Source organism: Pseudorca crassidens, chromosome 5, assembly GCF_039906515.1.
Source record: "Pseudorca crassidens isolate mPseCra1 chromosome 5, mPseCra1.hap1, whole genome shotgun sequence".
NCBI lineage: Eukaryota > Metazoa > Chordata > Mammalia > Artiodactyla > Delphinidae > Pseudorca > Pseudorca crassidens.
This window is the reverse complement of record NC_090300.1, coordinates 20,351,943-20,371,545: the sequence shown is the minus strand read 5'-3', so window position 1 is coordinate 20,371,545 and position 19,603 is coordinate 20,351,943. Positions and strand designations below refer to the sequence as shown.

The window sequence follows — 19,603 nt, the reverse complement described above, 5'->3', positions numbered from 1 at the left end:
AGTGGAAACTGGCCCATGTGTCACATTTGGCATGTATATACCTGTTGCCAATAACCCCAAAGTAGACAGTGTGTTCCCTTTAGTCACCCAGTAAGTTAGTCATAAATGAAATGGACTTACTTCAGTTGTCTTCTTCCATCATGGTAAGGAAGATAAACAAATGTGTGCCAAGTGTCATCCATGTACTCCGTTTTCCTGATAATTTGGGTGCCTCACATAAATTGGATATTTGGTGACAAATGTGCCCTTTTCTACAAGCTTAAGTCTAATCTGAGTTAACTTCCCAGGGACCATGTAGAGTTTTCAGTATTTAGGGACCTGACGAAGTGTTTACAGCTTCTTCCAAGAAAGACCTACCAGTCTATTGTAAGAATAAACAGACTTCAAAGTCATCACAAGGAGAAAAACTGTTCTGGCTAAGTCTGTAATTTAGAGTATCTTTAGAGAAGAAAGACTTTATGAAAAGAGAGGCTCTGGGTGGCCAGCCTCTTTTATACAGTTACTTTTTTCTTTATTTAATTGTAAAGACTAAATGACAGGTAGGAAAGTGCTTTTTTTTTGCAGGAACGTGGGCGTCTTGAAGCTGTGGAAGGAAGTTACATTGTGCATGGGAGTAAGCATGTGGGTAGGAGTTGTACATCACCACTCTATTGCTAGTCTAGAATAATCATGCATAAACATCTTTACGGTGGCACCTGAACAGAATTAATAAACTCCTATCAAAGGCACTTGATACATTGTTTAAAATAAGCACATATTACCTTTTATATCCAGCAATAGTAAAGAAAATTTTTACATCAGAAACAAGGATAAAAAAGTCCTGTAACTTTGACAAAAACAAAGATAATACAAGTGGATTTTCATATATTAATTCAAAAGCTGACATACTATACTCTCCAAAAGTGTGAGAGAGAAGCTGGCTTTGTCTGTAGATGTCATAGCCTTAAAAGATTAAACCCAGGAAATGAATGAAAGTAAACACCAAAGAACACAGCAAGGGCAGAGTAGTAATGATCAGTCAGAGATTTCTTTAAACCTTGCCCTCGGGGGCTGTGTGGTGGACACCCTTCATCTTAACAGAAATAAAGTCACTGTTTCACACAACCAGTAATAGAATTCTGTCTTACAAATGAGGAGGAATTCAAGCAGTGTAGATGTGTAGTTTAAGTACTGTGATGGCTCTCACAGAGCTATAATTTCAGATGTTTGAATTCAGTGAAATAAAGGGGAGATCATAAAAATAATAATTGTCTGTCTTTTGAGTTTAGATTCACCTATTCACATGTTTTTCCTTCCCTTTCACTACACTTTGCAAATTTGTATTGTTTACTTAATTGATTATAATTACTTATTATTTCATATCTATTGCCCCTGTGGGACTGTATGTTTCAAGAGGCTTGGGGTCCAGTGTTACACACCCTGTAGCCTCAGATTCCAGGAAAGTCCAGAATTATGCCAGGTGCTCAGTGACTATTTGTGGACCAGATAGGAAAGTTGACAGCAAAACGACTTAGAGGGAAAAATGCAGCAGTTACCAGTGAGCTGGTGGCCTACGGCCAGAAAAGTTTGAAAGGGAGAAGAATGTTCAACATTGTCTAGAAATACATAAATTACTGAGAAGGCTAGATGGGATCAGGTCCTGTCAGCAGTTACTCATTGCTAAGCCGGTGACAGAAATACAGGCATTTGAGTCCAGCCAGGTGTGGCCAGGAGAGCCACATTCTGGCTGACGGCACATTCACAAAGACAGTAAATTAAGACTTGTGACATTACCCGCAAATGAGATTCAAATGAGAAATGTCCTATTAATTTATTTGTATTTATGATTTAACTATGTTAGTTTGTTGAGTGAATTTATAAAACATACTAAAATTTGCCAAAGACTTTTTATTTCTAAAAAGTATATATATACATATATATGTATATATTCATATAACATTTTCATATATAGGTATGCATATACATATATGTATATATTCTAGAATATATATTTTTTTCTTTAGTCTGATATAAATAAACCCAAAAGGAAGTGGCCCAGGATACTCAGAGGCCCTGATGTCATTCTCAACTGTGCTCATGATCACAATTTCTTAGAAAGAGGCAGGGTATAGAATTTGAAGCAAACAGCAACCTAAGCCTTACAGAACATGTAGGATTATCCTCTGTGTGGGCTTGATTGTTTCTCTAGATTGTTTTTAAGCCCACAGGTCACTGATGCTTACGTGGTACAAAGTGAGACATATTTTGGTGGCCTAAGGAGCATCATGTCCAACCAGGTGCATGACAAAGGTGCCACAGCATCTAACCTCCCCACAACTAGCCTGCCTCCTGCATTTCTACATGCATGTGGGCAAACCTAAACTCGATTTGAGATAATGTTTCCTGCAGAGAACACTGTTTCTATTGTGCCAGACAAACTTGCCAAGGGGAGGGAACAGAGCAGGTCCATACATTGCCACTGATTCTGAGGGATTTTATTTCATAAACTCTAGCTCAGCAGTAGGAAACCTTGGCTGTATAGCGGGATCATCTGAGAAACTTAAAAAAAATATTGGTGGGGACTTCCCTGGTGGTGCAGTCGTTAAGAATCCTCCTGCCAATGCAGGGGGCACGGGTTCGAGCTCTGGTCCGGGAAGATCCCACATGCCACAGAGCAGCTAAGCCCGTGCACCACAACTACTGAGCCTGCGCTCTGGAGCCCGCATGCCACAACTACTGAGCCCACGTGCCACAACTACTGAAGCCCACGCACCCAGAGCCCGTGCTCCACAACAAGAGAAGCCGCTGCAATGAGAAGCCCGCGCACCACAACGAAGAGTTAGCCCCTGCTCACCGCAACTAGAGAGAGCCCACACACATCAACAAAGACCCAACGCAGCCAAAAATAAATAAATAAAAACCTTGAGGATATTAAAAAAAAAAATTGGTGCTTGGGTGCCACTCCCAGAAATTCTGATTTAATTGCAACCCAGAGATAGACGGTTGCACTCTATAGATCCAAAATGTAGCCAAAGTCAAGAACCACTGCCCTAGTTTCAGTCTCCTCATTTCTAGGAGGGCCTCACAAATGCTATCTCACACGTCTCTTGTGAGGGTTCAAAGAGATAATGTGTGTAATAGGAATCCATCATATTGCTGAATTCGCCAGTTTCCCTTATTTCAGGAGGGGAAATAGAAAGCCAAGGACGTGGGGTTGGGGGAGTCTGGGAAAGTGAGGAGGAGAGATCCATAGAGCCCTCTAACTTCTGCCTATTAGCAGTTCATTAGGGTTAACAAGCTATCCTTTTGTCAGAGCAAACACTTTTGAAGGATTAAGCCTCATTCTCGCCTTAGTGTGAATGACTTTAATCAGATAATCTCCTATCACCTAGTTGGGGATTTACTATTGAAGGTCTGGGGGAAACAAGGAGAGAGAGAGAGAGTTGCAAGGGCTGCAAGGGCGGCCTGGAGTTTTTTGAGGGCAGGGTGAGGAAGCCTGCCTGTCTGCAGCCACAGCGTCTGGGAACTAGACTTGACACTCAGTAGGCTTTACATAATGGCAGCATGAAAAATAAGAAAAACTTCCCCTCACGTTGCTAGGGCAATGATTTGTTAAAGTGTTCCTACTGTCAGGTCGCTTGTCTGTCTAATGGCTCTTCCTGACTTTTCGGTGTCTTTCTTTCTGCCGTCAAGCACTTAACATGTGCCAGGTAATTATACCATTTGCCGGCTGGTTGGGAGTCTATGAGGAGCAAGGCCTTGCCCAGCCCTATCCTCTTTGCCATCTGCTTGGCACATGGGTTTAACTGAATTATTTCACTTGCTACACTCTTTTCCAAATGTGCAGGGGTTTTTTCCCTAGGTCTATCCCCCTCTACTAGATTAGACTGTGAGCACCTCGAAGAGATCTTAATTTCCATGTCCCCAGTGCCGTTTAACTCTTGAGACGTAATGCTCAGTAAATATCTGTTGAATGAATCAAGGAGCAGCCGGGTGCACCCTGATGCCTACATTAAGACATTAGAATTAATTTATGACCGTACTGCTTAGTTCCCACACTACTGAACAAGGCAAAGAGGGAAGAAGAGAAAAAAGATGTGTATACGAAGCTCCCACCATTTATTCATGTGACAAAAGTTGTTCTTATTCAGAAGTCCCTTTAGGACAGCACTCCCCAACCTTTTTGGCACCAGGGACTGATTTTGTGGAAGATAATTTTTCCACAGGCCGGGGAGGGGTGGAGGGGCGATGGTTTTTCAGAATGATTCAAGAGCATTACATTTATTCTGCCCTTTATTCCTATTATTATTACATTTTAATAATATATATATTATACAATTACATTGTAATATATAATGAAATATATAATGAAATAATTATACAACTCACCATAATGCAGAATCAGTGGGGGCCCTGAGCTTCTTTTTACTTGCTACTCACTGATAGGGTTTTGATATGAGTCTGTAAGCAACGGATTTATTATGGTGTTTGTGCAGTCAAACCTCTCTGCTAATGATAATCTGTATTTGCAGCCGCTCCCCAGCGCTAGCATCACCGCCTCAGCTCCACCTCAGATCATCAGGCATTAGATTCTCATAAGGAGCGCGCAACCTAGACCCCTCACATGCGCAGTTCACAGTAGGGTTCACACTCCTATGAGAATCTAATGCCACCACCGATCTGACAGGAGGCGGAGCTCAGGCGGTAATGCGAGCGATGGGGAGCGGCTGTAAATACAGAAGAAGCTTCACTCGCTCGCCTGCCACTCACCTCCTGCTGTGCGGCCAGGTTCCTAACAGGCCATGGACAGGTACTGGTCCGTGGCCCAGGGGTTGGGGACCCCTGCTTTAGGACATCACTTGAAACATGGTCTGAAGGTAATTTCTGGAAACAGAAGGGGAAGCAGGAATAAGAGATGCCGACAAAACATCCAGAGAGAGAAAACCCACACAAAGGAATGAGAAGAAAGAAGGATGTGGAATATCATAGAAGCCAAAAGAAAGGAACTTCAGAAATAAATTGAGTAGACAGATACAGTGGATGTTTAGAAAAAGAAAAATCAACCTTGCTATTGACAATTTCAATTTTTTTTTTTTTTGCATTTAGGAAGAAATGAGGCAATGGCCACATTTTCCAGATGCTTTTATTCTACATAGAACAGAGTTAACATGTAGAAATGTTTGGATTACAGTCCATAAGATAGTTACACTATAACATTTATACTGTTAGATCTAATAGATACTGTTTTTAAAAGATTACAAGGAGACTCTCTGCTAAACCACAGCACACCATTTTATGAGATGGTAGAAAATATTTCACAATATTACATGTAATTATATATTGTAAGGTAACATAATATAGGTAATATGTCCATTTTGACCTTCTGGTATCTGTTTCATAATTATTTTTGTAACATTTTTACTTATTAAAAGACCATTAGTGTACATTTTCTTTTCCTTAATGACAGTCTGTATTAGAAGACAGTGTGTATATCCTAGATAAGAATGTATAGAAATGTATTACACATTAGACACATGACTTCAGGATCTGGGACGTAGGCTCAGAAATGCTGCACTGTGGGGCAGGAGGCTTGACCCCTTATTAACTGTGAGGTTTTGGTCAGGGGTCAATTCTCCAGTCTCTGTTACTTTATGTGACAAATGAGGATTATTAATGAATATGAATGACATGGAGATATTATTTGCTTTATAAAGTTATATTATGAGGTGAAGTGGGGAAAAAAACAGCACAAAATTGTACATGTAGTACAATAACAATTGTGTAAAAAAATGTGTTGAGGAAAACCTGGAAATAAGTAAACTAATATTATCAGTGTCTATTTCTGGGAACTGGAATCACTGCTGAATTTTATGAAAATGTTCTGTCTTCAGAAATTTTGAGTTTTCTATACTGTGTTGACTTGAGGGAAGAAATAAATCTCTCTTTCTCACGCACACACATACACACACACACACACACACACACATTTCACTTCTCTCAAGGCCTGGAGCTGGTCATCTTATGGATTCTCTTCAGCTCTGAGATGGAAGATTCTAATGTTTACTGTATCTCACTGCTATAGGCAACTAAATCACTCTCTTCTCTCAGGTCTTCAGCCATTTGCTGCCTTTGCTGTCCTGGCCAGAGCCCACTCTTCTGGTTTGCTCTCCTTCTCAGCGGCGGTGTATCGCCTGTGTTCCATTCTGCGATTAGACTATCAGGCTCCTGTACACAGCAGTCAAGTATAATCTAGTTATCTCCGTGAAAAGCAAATCTGGATCCTGTGCCAATTATACTGGCCCCCCCAACTCCAATATAACCAAACATGTCAATGGTTCCCGCTGAGCAAAATTATCATGATTGGAGCTTTGCATTTTGAGTGTGATTAATTTTATTAAGATTCATCGATTCTCTCACTGGACTGTAAACTCCTTGAGGTTAGGTATCCCATTCGTTTTTTATCAGTCATGGGATTTCCAGCCCTAGCATGAGCTCAGGATTCAAGGTTCTAGACCTACAGTTCCCACGGCTCTGCCTACTTCTGACCATCTCAATCCTTGACCAACTATCCTGTTTAACAAACACAGCCTCCCCTCCTTTTCCCCTCAACCTGCTTTCTTTTACTTCATAGTACTTACCTCCATCTGAAATTGCCTCAGATATTTATCTTTTTCTACATATTTATTCTTTACTTGTTTAGTGCCTGTCTCCCTCTAAGAGACTGTAAACTCCTTGAAGGAAGTGATTGGGATGTGTCGTTCATTTCTGTAACCATACTGCCTAGAACAGGACTTACTTAACACAGTGGATACTCCATGAACATTTGTGAAACAGAGGCATTGTGTGAATGTGTTTTCTGTAAGGAAGGAAGGAAGGAAGGATGGAAAAATGGAAAGGAGAAAAAAAGAAAAAACAAGGAAGAAATAGAGGAGGAAAGAATTATATTCCTAGAAATCTAATGTGGCTCTTCTTCACATTAAACTTGGGGAGCACTTATGCCTATATTCTTGTTGTCCTAGTGTCTTTAAGAAAATGATGAAAATAAATGGCCTGAATCAGAAGACATTGATGCTAGCTCTTCTCTGTCATGGTTCCAATTTACTTATACAGTATTTTCTGGTCTAATAAGGGAACAGGGCCAGATGGGCTCTAATGTCCATTCTCTACTAAAATTCTGTGGTTCTAAACCTTTAATTCTGAAACGTATTTGCTTTCTATTTCCCTATTTCTAGATACTAAAATGATTATAATGAAGATTTAGATTCAACTTTTAGGTAAAATAGGTTAATTGAAAAATGCATGATAAAATTAATATTTTAACTCAGTTTTAATCTTTATAAACATTTTAAGACAAATATATTGGTTTTATATATTTTTACATTTATGTGTTTTGTACATTAAGTGGTATATATATTATATATGCAATATGTTCTATTATATAACATACTATATATACACACAATAGAATATATATTATTTATATTTAAATACTAGGCATAATTTTAAAAACTTACTTGATATGTGAAATATATAAAGGTCCTAAACTAAATTTAGATAAACTAAATTCACACAATTCTATTAAGTATATTTGTTCAGATATCTGAACAAATTTGAATCCAGGCTACAGAAGAATGCTTCCACCCCCTTCCCTGCTGTGAAACTGAATGGAGATACATTTAATGCATGTACTTAAAATAGATTCATCATACGAAAGTGTTTCCAATTCTTCACTGCCTTCCAGCAGCTTCTTCTCTTAACCATCTATATTTAAACATGGGTCAAAAATCATGGGGCCTGAATTTGGGTCCCAGTTTTGACACTATCTTGTAATGGATTCTTTTTACTCTGGTATAATAACAGTATTCCTAGATCTGTGATTCAAGACCTTTTCATATTTCGAGTTTTAAGAAGCATACCTTGGGATATTTTCATTTAGATGATTTGTTGGGGGAGGGGCAGAAAAGGCAAATATTTGGACAGCAGTGAGAGCTTACTGAGCTATAAATGTGGTGTGTAAGGAATAAAGACACAGATCTACTAGAGAATGGATTTGAGGATATGGGGAGGGGGAAGGGTAAACTGTGACAAAGCGAGAGAGTGGCATGGATATATATACACTATCAAACGTAAGGTAGATAGCTAGTGGGAAGCAGCCGCATAGCACAGGGAGATCAGCTAGGTGCTTTGTGACCGCCTGGAGGGGTGGGATAGGGAGGGTGGGAGGGAGGGAGACGCAAGAGGGAAGAGATACGGGAACATATGTATATGTATAACTGATTCACTTTGTTATAAAGCAGAAGCTAACACACCATTGTAAAGCAATTATACTCCAATAAAGATGTAAAAAAAGAAATGTGGTGTGTAGGACAAGAAAGATACAGTTCACACACACACACACACACACACACACACACACACACACACACACACGCTTACACAGTGCCATAAAGACTCTCATTTGAATGAAAAAGATAAATGCTACCATTTCCTTTATCTGTGTTATTGTAAACCAGGTAGCTGATGTTATCTCTGAAAACCATATTCCTTAACTGTATTTCTATTGGGATTCATTGGTATAATTAAGACTTGAATGGTCTGAAATATTTCAGGAAACTGCAGTGAATATTCTTTCCTTTATCTGAAAATGTAGTTTTATTTCATCTGAAATTGTTTTCTATAATTTCCCTCTCCACCCACAAATGACATTCTTTTTATACTTATAGATATACTTACTCATGAGCCTATGAACTATGAACACTACACTTCATAGAAGAGAAACCATAATGCTATCCTAGCACTGAGGGAATATGATTGGTATTATAAATGGGAACTATTTACTTTTTATTACTATAATGATTTTTTAATAATTTCCACAATTTGAAATGTGGTTAGAATGCCACTGGTAGTTGAAAGCTGGCAACATGATTTAATATTTTTAACATATGATCTGATGTTTGCTGCACTGCTTCAAAATGTTACATGTCATTATTCATGTTATAGTATTATCAATGATAATAAATTAAGCTAAACCAGTGGCAATGAAGTTTTATATCATCATTTATTTTGACTCACTTTGGAGTCCTAGGTTGACCATTGTTTTGTATGAGTTTTCTTATGTGAAATAACATTTTTTCCTCTCTTCTTTGTCATTTACTAGGATGTTTATTCTACTGTTTCTAACATTCAAGGGTCTTTCTTGTATTTCTTTGTATTCTGTTCAGTGGAGCAGAAAATTTGTCTCGACTTCAATTTTTCTTTTGTTCCCAGAACGTCTCCCCTCCTCCAGTGCTGAAGTGGAAAAATAATTTCCACTCTTGCACCACACAGGTTCAAAGTCTTGTTTTTCACCATGTTGCTCCCAACAGCGAATTTTCTAACCCACATGAAAGAAGAACACCAAAGCTCTAACCTGGAAGTCTGCAAGGGTCTGAGAACAATTGAAAATAAGTTCCTACAACCAGGATTAGCCCTCAGCGGTTCACTGGACATTCTGAGGAGAGGCACGTGGAAGCCAGTGAGGGCACCCACCTGCCGGCACAGACATAGGTGGCCCAGCTTAGAAGTCAAGGTCTATTGTCAAGGAGAATGGAGGCAAACTGGAGAAATTAAAAAGCAAGTAGCAAACAATCCAGTAGGCTTAGCCAGGGACTTGGGAGTCTCCTCCCTTCCTCATTCCCTGCATGAGTCATTTTTCCAGTCTGTCCACACCCATTCACCCTTCTTCCATCGGCCTCCACCCTACACTCCCATTCACCCTCCAAGCTGCTGCTACAGGATCTTTCTGAAATGCAAGTCCAAATTTCACCTATCTCCTTGCTGTGTAAACTCATCTAGATCATCACAGTTTTCAGAGTAAAGTTGAGACCCTTGGATTAACACAGACCTACTTTTAGCTCATTTGCTGCCACTCTCCTATAAGTATCCGGCTTGCACTTCTAACAGAAAGACTGGCAGGTCCACTGTATTTGCCAGGCTCTTTTCTCCAGTGGACCTGGACTCAATTCCCTTTATCTTGCTAATTGCTACACACCTTTCAAGGGACCTGTTAAAGTCACTCTTCCAGGAAGCCTTCTTGAATCTACTCAGGCCCATCTTGGGCTTGCCTTCATCATTTTAGCATTTATCCTTCAGGTGGAATTAATTGGTTTATTTTTCTCTTCAGTAGCCTCTTCCTTGGTAGAGGTATTATCCTTGAGGGTAGGAACTCTGTGTTATCCATTCTTGAATCTCTGGCATAGCAGGCACTTGATGTAGTTGTTGAAATGAATGCTGAATTAGAAGAAAAGAAGTCCTCATAGCTTGGGGTAGCTACCAATTGGCAGATAGAGAATGCCCATCCCTGTTCTCTGAGAAAGTGTCGGTTTCCTTTTAAATTTGCTTCCACTGTGTGTGCACTTGGGTACTTTTCAATGATTAACACTGAGAAGTGGCACCATCTAATTAATTTCTTTGTTCTGGAAGGGAGCAGTGCACAATATTAACTCAGTGTTTTGTGGACCTAGCCAAGGGTCGAGATCGCAAGTCTGTTATTAATGCCTCTAGAAGTATTTTTGTATTTTAGCACCTTTCATGATGTTTTTCCTTCTCCTCCTGAAGCTGTCCCCACCCTCTCTAACACAGCCTAACAAACTTGTAGGAAGTACATCGCACAGTAGCTAGCATTTGGTCCTAAACTGTGTCCAAAACATGGAAAAAAATGTTTTTAATTAGAATCGTCATTGAACAAGTTATTCCCTAAATCCAAAGGAAGTTCTGCCCCCGCCCCGCGCCAATCTCTAAAACTTGATCACATAACGATAGTCCAGGATTCTTTCTATTCAAAGTGAAGGCAAGTTCCATCTTACGACACCCAGTGAATTATGATTTGGGGCTGTGGTTTCCTTTGTTCCAGCAATGATATGACTTATTTGCCTTGGACTATTACAGTATTTCAGAAAATGAATATTTTATGTTGAAAGAGGGGGTTCTTCTTTCTATAAATCATATAATGCAGAGTTGGGAAGGAAGGGGATTTCACATTCCAAATATTATTTACAAAGTAGATGGGAAGCCGGTATGTGAGTGTTCGTGCTTGTGTGACAGTAAGTTTTACTAAGGAATTCCAAAACCGTGGACACCCTGTTACTGGAGAAAGATACACACTGGCAGTCGTGCGGATGTCTTTCCCGCCTGTGGGCCATCAGGTTCAAAAACTGTGTGGTGCATTTTAACGCGGCAGCCACACCAGCTGCTACTGTTTTATCCTGATTTTGAGACTCACCTTCAGTCTAACCTTGCCGGCTGCCTTACCAAGTCCCATCCACGGGCCTCTTTCAACAACGAACCGATTTGTCGGCTCAGCCAGTCGGAAGGAGCAGAAAGTAGTAGCGGTGCGTCCTCTCTGCACTATAGCTCGGAGGTTATAATGCTGAACGTATAAGATGGAAGATACCACCGGGAGGCGGCGGGGATGCACCTCGCCAGCTCCAGCTCGGGTTTCCTTTTGCTCTCCGCGCCGGTCGGCGGGTGGCAACGACCACCCCCAGCGGACTTTGTTTGGTTGAGGGGCGACAAGGTGGCGGGGGAGCAGAGCCGAGGGGCGGCGGAAAGTTGAAGAGCGTTTTTTTCGCCGCCGCGTGGGTTCCGGGGCTCGACGAGTCCGCCCAGGGCTTCCTGGTGGGGCTGGGCCGGCGGGGGAGGGGCCGCGCAGCAGCAGCGGAAACCAGACCTCGGCGATAAGAGGCTGCACAGCGACATGCAACAGTCTTTTCACTGCAGCTGAATGAGTTGTGGCGCTCACAATGCTCCCGTGACCGGGAACTGACAAGTTCAATTTTAAATCGCGGGCCTCTTGGAATCATGACTCCCACAATGCCTTGGGCACTCGCTCGGCAGTCGGGCTGCCTCTGAAAAAAAAATGTGAGAGGTAAGTTTCCATTTTCACAGTTTGCTCGCGCTGGTCTGCTGCTCTGCATTGTTCGTGTTCTTTCGGGGCTGTACATGGCTGAAGGAGGAAGTGAGAGGACGCTTGGGCCGGCTCAGCACGCTGGATGGTTTCCTATCACACACCATCTCGAGCTAGAGGGAAAGCGGGAGGTTGCAGCTGCAGCCCAGCTGCGAGGAGCCCTTCCCTGGGCTCTGCGGACACTGTCAGCACTGCCAGCTTCCCACTTGGCAGCCTAAGAGAAAGAAAGAAGGGGGGTGGTGGTGGTGGTGGCGGATAAAAGAAACAGGTGCGTGGAAGTGTACTTACAACTTAACGACCTTTGTTGGGGGGAGATGCGAGTCCATCCGATGGGAGCCACGGTTTCTCCCAAGAGATCCCGCATCCCTGCCCCTGGGGCTGCCATCCAGCCCGGTTTTCATCTGGGCCAAATATGTGCACGCAAAGGTTAATTCTCTGCCTGCTACCCATAAATTACGCATGACATGTTTAGCTGGGCTTCCTTATATGGAGAGTGCTGTATTTCAGTCCAGTTTGCCTTTTGCCAAGTTTACAGGGCGGAAGAAGCCCTGCATGAGAGGGCTCTTTTTTTTTTTTTTCCCATCGTTTTGTAGTGCGTCACTCAAAAACTGTAAGAAAAGTAAGTATAGGCGCTCTCAGGGTGGAGCCGCAGTTAGTGGACTGAATTGCTTTCATGAAAGGTTGAAAAGAATGAAAAGTAGTTAGGACTTGGGTTCTGGTTTTTTAGACAAAAGCAGGACAAATATGTAGCGCGGCCTCCCCCCCCACCCCTTTTCTTTTTTTTAAACGGAGCCGGAATCTGTTATTGGTAGTAATGTGTCATGTGAGAATACTTTGATTCCAGAGCCTGTAACACGAGCAGGTATATGGTGGAGCTTATGCTTGCCCCTCTCACAGCACTTTACAACTACAGTGGTGAAGCTGGAAGAGTAATTGTGTTCTTGAATCTCTCCTGGGCCGGGAGAATATGCGGCTACTAGGATTCTGTGCTGTATTTCCGTGGAGTGCACTTCCCTAGGATTAAGATTGAGTAAGAAGCTGCCAGAAAGGTTATTGCCACTGCCTTTACTTTGCGTGCCCACCAGCCCAGGCACAAGCCGATAGCAAATGGATGGTAAACTCTGCCCTACTCGGAGGAATTTCTCAAACAAATTAATACAGTGAGAGAGAAGTCATAATTAATGCCTTTGGATTTGCAGGCCGTCTGCAGTGTGCTTTGAAATACTACACCAGTGGACACGGTGTTCCCCCCTCCTGGGTTTGAACACAGTGCCTGTTTATACCCAGAGGGTAGTTAGTACGTAACTATTCTATACCAGCATAAGTGAGCCACTCCATGTTATCTCTGTGGGTTCCTGAGAGCGTTGGTGTTGCTCCCTGTCTTGCTGTTGAGATAAAATGTTATCACTGAGACAAGTTAAAATGAAAGTTCAAAGACTGTAAAATTTATCCCAGGAATACTTAGTTCAGTCCTTAGAATGTCTTAGATATGGTGCTATAGCTGGAGACTCTGAATAAAGTTATTTTGTAGCCTGTGAAAGCACATTGTTGTCACTTGTATCTTTGCTTTCTTAAAGTTGGTGACAACTACAGCTCCGAACTGTGTTTTAGGAAATCTCCAGCTTTCTGAGTTTCATCAGTGCTGTGTATTTGCACGGGGGTGAATTTTTTTTTGGATTACTAGCGTGTTGTTAGGCCTTCTTTCAAAAGGTAGACAAAGCTTTTAGTTTTATTTGTTCAGTGGGGGGTTTCCTTGCAAAAGTTGCCTTTTGTGTTTTAAGGAACAAGTTGGGTCAGCACCAGAAAACCTGTTTATCCATTCGTCTATAATTACAGTGTCACTAAAGACGTAATAATCAGGTTGTATTATTACTAAGAGACTCAGAAAACCTCACATGTGCCTAGTTTAATTTTTTTTTCCTCACGTAACTAAGAACAAATTTGTGTGCAGATACACATCGTGTGTGATACTCTATGCAGCCATGCCAACAGAGAATCCAAAGTGTTTTATGGTTTGAGATATTGCTTGTGTTTACATTTCCACATTTGGGGCAAACTTAGACTCCAAGTTGAATTCATTAAATTTTGATTCCAACATTCTGTTCTTCCTCTGGGCACGGAATTCCTATGAAATGAAACACTGGGTTCTGTTCCAGAACAAGAACAGAATATCTCAAGGTTTCTCCTGGCGGGGGAGGGAGGGAGTAAAATCGTATTTCTGATTGAGGAAGGGTGTATTACTTTTTTATATAAAATTTCCTGTCTTTACTGTAAGCAAAAAAATCGCCCTTGCATTTATCATTGTCGCCATACATTAGGCCTGTATTTGATATATCTATTTATGGAAACAGAGAGAATAGCCTTGCTGCACCTTCTGGCTTTCTGCTTGGTGATAGAAGATGCAGAGATTAGAGAATATCTCAGATCTTGCTTAGAAGAAGATGAAAAGAATAGGTGATTGGGGTTTCTTACACTCTGAGGCATCAGGGTGGGCCGTAGATACGAAGGTCAGGGGAGCAGAAGAAGGAAGTGAAATATAGTCACTTAAATATTTGGTTCAATATAAAATCCTAATGGCAATACCGATCACAGAGGATGTTACATAGGAAGATTTTAAAGTGTGTGGCCTTTTAGGCCAAAAAGCTTCATATTTTTGGAATCTAGAACGTGCTGTCCAGTACAGTAGCCGTTGGCCACATGTGACTATTGAGCACTTGAGATGTGGTTTTCTGGATTGAGGTTTGCTCTAAGTGTACAATACGTACTCGATTTTGAACACTTTGTACAAAAGAAAGAATATAAGACATCTGATACTATTTTTTATATTGATTATATGTGGCAGGGATAATATTCTGGATATATTGGTTTCAGTAGAATATATTGTTAGATTAATTTCACGTGTTTCTTTTCACGTTTTAAAAAATACTGCTACTAGAAAACTTAAAATAACAAGTGTGGTTTGCATTGTATTTCTATTGGACAGGGCTGTTCTAGAATAACGCAAGAAAGCACTATTCTGGTAGAAAGCCTAAGGAGTTTGCTGGTCAAAACACAATAAAAAGGATTTTTATTTTTACAAGCTAAAGAAGTTTATTATACATAGGAATACCTCATCTTTCTTATCCATTGTAACCAAAATTTGAGAAAACACACCACCTAACATCTATTTTTGTATCCTCAAAACTACTATTTAGTTTATAACAGAGAAAAGGCTTATAATTAGGGGATGAGTCTTAACACCTCTCAAAGGCCAGAATAGAGTATGATTGCTACTTAGGAACATTTTAGAGACACTATAGTTATCATTGTCCTGAAGTTACCAAACACAAACGAGTCACTAAAATTTATTTTTAAATTTTAAAATAGAGTTTTCAGTAAATAGCAATTATCTTCAAATGCTTCATATATATTTTCCTTTGCTGTGACTTTCCACCTTTAGAGAATAAAACCCCAAATAAGTCCAAACTCCTGACTGTAAGTTAATCGAGGATTAATGAATTCACAAGAAAGAAAGATTTTTCACCTGGAGGGAAGAGGGCATTGTTTTGAATGTTAGGAGAGGTAAGAATACGTTTCTGTAGTAATGTTCTGGGCTTTGAGGAATCCTATACACAGAGACCTTGTCTTTATAATATGAACACATTTTGAGAAAGCATCTGACTGGTGAACAAAACACAATGGCCTAGGACCTGGAAACATTCCTTTCAGATATTTTCAAAACCGAAGTACATTTTGCCATGCACAGTGAGTGTTAAACTGAAAAAAAACGTGGTTCTTTTGCATCCATATAACATACGCTTACTTTTATTTCCTTGAAGGATACCAAAGATATAAGACAGGTTGGATGCAGTGAGTTCTTCTTTGGTGGGGGTGGGGCGGGGAAGGGAGCAAGTTTTATGGAGAATCTCGGAAGAGTTGCCTCCCGGCTTGGTGCCATCTTGAATCTGTCCCCCACCTACAGGAGGCATAACTGCCATTAGTGTCAATGCATGTGTGGAACCTGCGGGGGACAGTCATCCCCATTAACTTTGTAGATCATTTCTGATGAGTCATGGAGCAGATTCACTAATGGTTGGAGAATTATTGATCACAGCGCAGAGGATTCAAGAAGAGCTATTGACATAGGGCACTAAAAGTCTCTAGACGTACTTTGTATTTTTAGAGTTGAGGTAGGGAACTCGGGGTTTATGTAGTAGTGTTTTCATATTATAAAAATATACATTTATATAAGCATTACAGCTATATCCTTGGAAAAACACTTAGCAAATGCGAGATTATAGTTTTCTACATATTATTGTTAGTCTTTTAATGATTTCATTAGATCTCTGTCAGATAATTATTCATGTTTTCTGAGAGGCATCTTATCACTTCTGCCTGTGACGTCCATAAAAATCCTTTGAAGAATTTATGTTAGAGTTTTAGGCATTCTGTATTTGTTACTTTTCCCACTATTTTTGAGATCTTACTCTAGGATTCTGTGGCGATCCTTTGTCAAAAAGAGTTCAGGATATATTAATCTCAAGATGAAATGTAGGCATATTGGATAGAGTGGAAAATTACTTTTCCACTGAGATCAATTATTTTTAAAAGGTGAAGGTATTTCTGAAATAAGTATCATGCTTCAAGTAGTGTATATGCTCCAAAGGAGAAAACTGTCATCTCTTTGGACATTGTTTTAAGAAATCGAGAAGTGTATCTTTCATATATCCAAAGAGGTGAATAATAGCTAATAAGGTACATAGTCCCATCAAGTGTGGATACAATTTGTGTGTGAATGTATATTAGAAGATAAAACTTTTCCCAAGGCAATGCCAGTTTATTCAAATCACCTGGATATTAAATAACATAATATTATTAAAAAGAATTGTGATAACACCATTGTAAAGCAATTATACTCCAATAAAGATGTTAAAAAAAAAACAACTCCATTCCAGTCCCTCTTTAGCAGAATTCACAAAATGACAATATTTCTTCCTCTAAAGGATTCTTAAAAAAATTTATCTTGAGACTGGATTTTCGCTATATTTCCACTTTTAAAATAGTCGGGAAGCTCTTAATTAAGAATAAATTTGTTTTAAAGAGTTAACAAGATTCTAGGATCATGGGAACACGTTTAATCATGTGAAATGAACATTGCATGCTGATTTGAGATATTATTTTATTTTGTAAAGTTGATTCATAGGAAAATACGTATTTTGGCAAAAATAGCAAGCTATGTTCAGTCAGATTTGCCAAACTTAAGATATACCTTTTCCTCAAAGAGGTGGCAGTCTGGTAGGGGAAGTAAGAGTTTTGAAAATAACTGTAAAGTGGAAAGTGATATTTCATAAGCAGAGGCTAGGTAACATGGTATGGAAGTTGAGATAAGGGAAGATATGTCTTAATGTAGCTCTGACCAATACATGTAATAAAGGGAACAAACAGTTCTAACGCATTAATAGTGGAAAACAAAAGGTATTCTTTATTTTTTAACATTATAAAAATATTATTCTGTTAAAGCAGCATTAATTATATCTATTTAGTGATATTTCCATATTGTTCATATGTATACATTTAACATCCAGACATAATTTTCATACATGTTCTAGTTCATTTATTTAGTTCCTTTTGCTGGTAGAAATATATAGATTTCCAAACGTCCTATACTAAAATATTGATAGCTTTGTCATTAGTATTACTGTTGAATACCATAAAATATCAGTTTTTGAAGTCACCAGATAGTTACAAATGTATCAGAAACCAAAGTGGGTAAATGGGGTGAACAGTGGATGTAGAAAATTTGTTCAAGAGAAAGCTAGGTTAAAAGTAAGCTGATAATTACAAGGTTGTTTGCTAAAAAATCTATATACTAAAGTTAAGCAGTGGAAGTAATACTAAAATATACCAAAAACCCAGTGATTTCATTTTGGGAAAGGAAACGTATAATATATAATGAACAGCAATGAGAGAACTATATATTAGCAGGGAGATTTTAATCAGAGACAGCCAGAGTATACAATTTAATGTGACGTTGAATAGAAGAAAAGTGAAAAAAGAAAAACAAGATATAGCTGATGATTTCAGGCACTGGTAGAAGTGTCACAATTGTGAATACAATTTTGTAGGTTTTTAAAAATAATTCATGAATATTTTAAGTACATGATTGTGAAAGATGTGGTAACATTGTGTATACTTACTGTACTCCAAATCCCCGCATACTGACATTGTCTACAATGATTATGACTGAATAGACTCTTTCAGAAAATTCGAAAAATGTATGGTAACAATAGTATATGCAGTGGGAGTGTGAGGAAATCTAAACAGTGAAAGACTTTACAGTTTAATAGTCAAAACACGTCAAAAGCAGGTTAAATAACAAGAATGCCAAATAAGGCATTAAGCAATTCATATTCATATTTAGAACATCACTAAAGATACTTTTTGAACTTGACTTAGTATTAAAACTTACAGACCATACACAGCTTATTGCATCCAAAAAATTTAATCTAATCCAGTATTCAACAATCTGTTTATCAGCATTGTTGATGATAGTAGTAATGATAGGTTAACATTTTATTTGTTTCTGTCTTATCTGATTACAAGAAAAGAATTACCTTTACAATGACCTTTTAGCACTCTATGTGGGTGGCTAGCTCTTATCCTAGTAGAAAGATAGGATATGGGGTGGGATGGTGATAGTCAAGTTAGGCCACAGGCCACAGATATAATAGGAGGGCAAATGGCTAGCTGCGGTGGGGGGGGGGGCGGGGGGGGGAGTTGGAGAAAAAAGCTCTGAGCCATTGAGTTTGCAAACTCAGTATTCGGCACAAAGATTCCCTCATTGATATTTCTGTTTACTAAATTTTAGTTTCAAAAAGCCATGCTATGAAATGATAACATCAGTTTCTATAAACAGTATATCTAAATTTGTTTTGAAAGTACAATCTTTGTTGCAGTGCAGGTAGAACAACAAAAACAGACCTCATTTGGGGGTAACATGTTTTGAGAAGTGGAACACTTTGTAAATATAAGAGGTGATACTGATGTTATTATTATCATTTAAAAATTATCGTATCTTTATATATTTATTTCATTTTGTCTACATCTTGAAAGGAGTAATAGACTTTGGGAGGTGGGGCACAAAAGTCTCACAATGTATAGATTTTATTTCACCAAACCAGATGTGACTAGGTGTGTGGACTGGGAAAAACCATTTACTCTTTCTATTGTTTAATTCTTACATCTGTGAAATTATAAACATGTTACTAATAGAAGTGCCACTTGCTATACATTTCTTTACAAAATATCTCATTTAATCTTTCCGACAGCTGTAAAATATTCCTTATGACTTTTATCTTAAAGATGACTAGCATGACTAGAAAACACTTGGTAGTTTGCAGAGCTGTGAGATCTTTTTTCTTCTTTATTCCAATGTCCATATTTTTAACCATTTTTTTGTCTTGCTTGCAGTCATGTACAAAGAATGGTGATGAGGCTAATAGCTTTAACAATGATTACTAACATCTTGAACTGCTTTCTTTGTGCCAGGGTAAAGTTTATGAATTAATTCACACATTCCTCAGAACAGCCTTATGAGATGTGTACTGTTAATATCTCGGTTTCAAAGATGGGGAAACTGAGGCACAAAGTTAATTGCCCATGGTTTCTTAACTAGGAAGTGGCACAACAAGGAGCGGAACC

General features: G+C 39.3%; 1 protein-coding gene and 1 long non-coding RNA gene across 14 annotated transcripts in view; one reads left to right on the top strand and one right to left on the bottom strand.

Annotated features, from left to right (window-relative positions):
• MBNL1 (muscleblind like splicing regulator 1) overlaps positions 1–19,603 on the top strand; it is a 202,158-nt gene that overhangs the window by 12,897 nt on the left and 169,658 nt on the right. For 2 of the 13 annotated variants that reach the window (XM_067737477.1, XM_067737469.1), the window contains exon 1: positions 11,620–11,884. The exons of 1 other annotated variant lie outside the window; for it this stretch is intronic. The gene's annotated coding sequence lies outside the window, so the exon portion shown is untranslated. Of the gene's footprint in view, positions 1–11,076; positions 11,885–19,603 lie in introns of those variants that run through there. 10 more of the 13 variants (XM_067737476.1, XM_067737474.1, XM_067737481.1 and 7 more) reach the window with 8 other exon arrangements.
• LOC137224685 (uncharacterized) lies at positions 11,725–12,424 on the bottom strand. Its single transcript, XR_010943441.1, has 2 exons — positions 12,212–12,424; positions 11,725–12,137 (listed from the first exon to the last, which is right to left on the bottom strand). It is a non-coding gene; the product is annotated as an uncharacterized lncRNA (long non-coding RNA).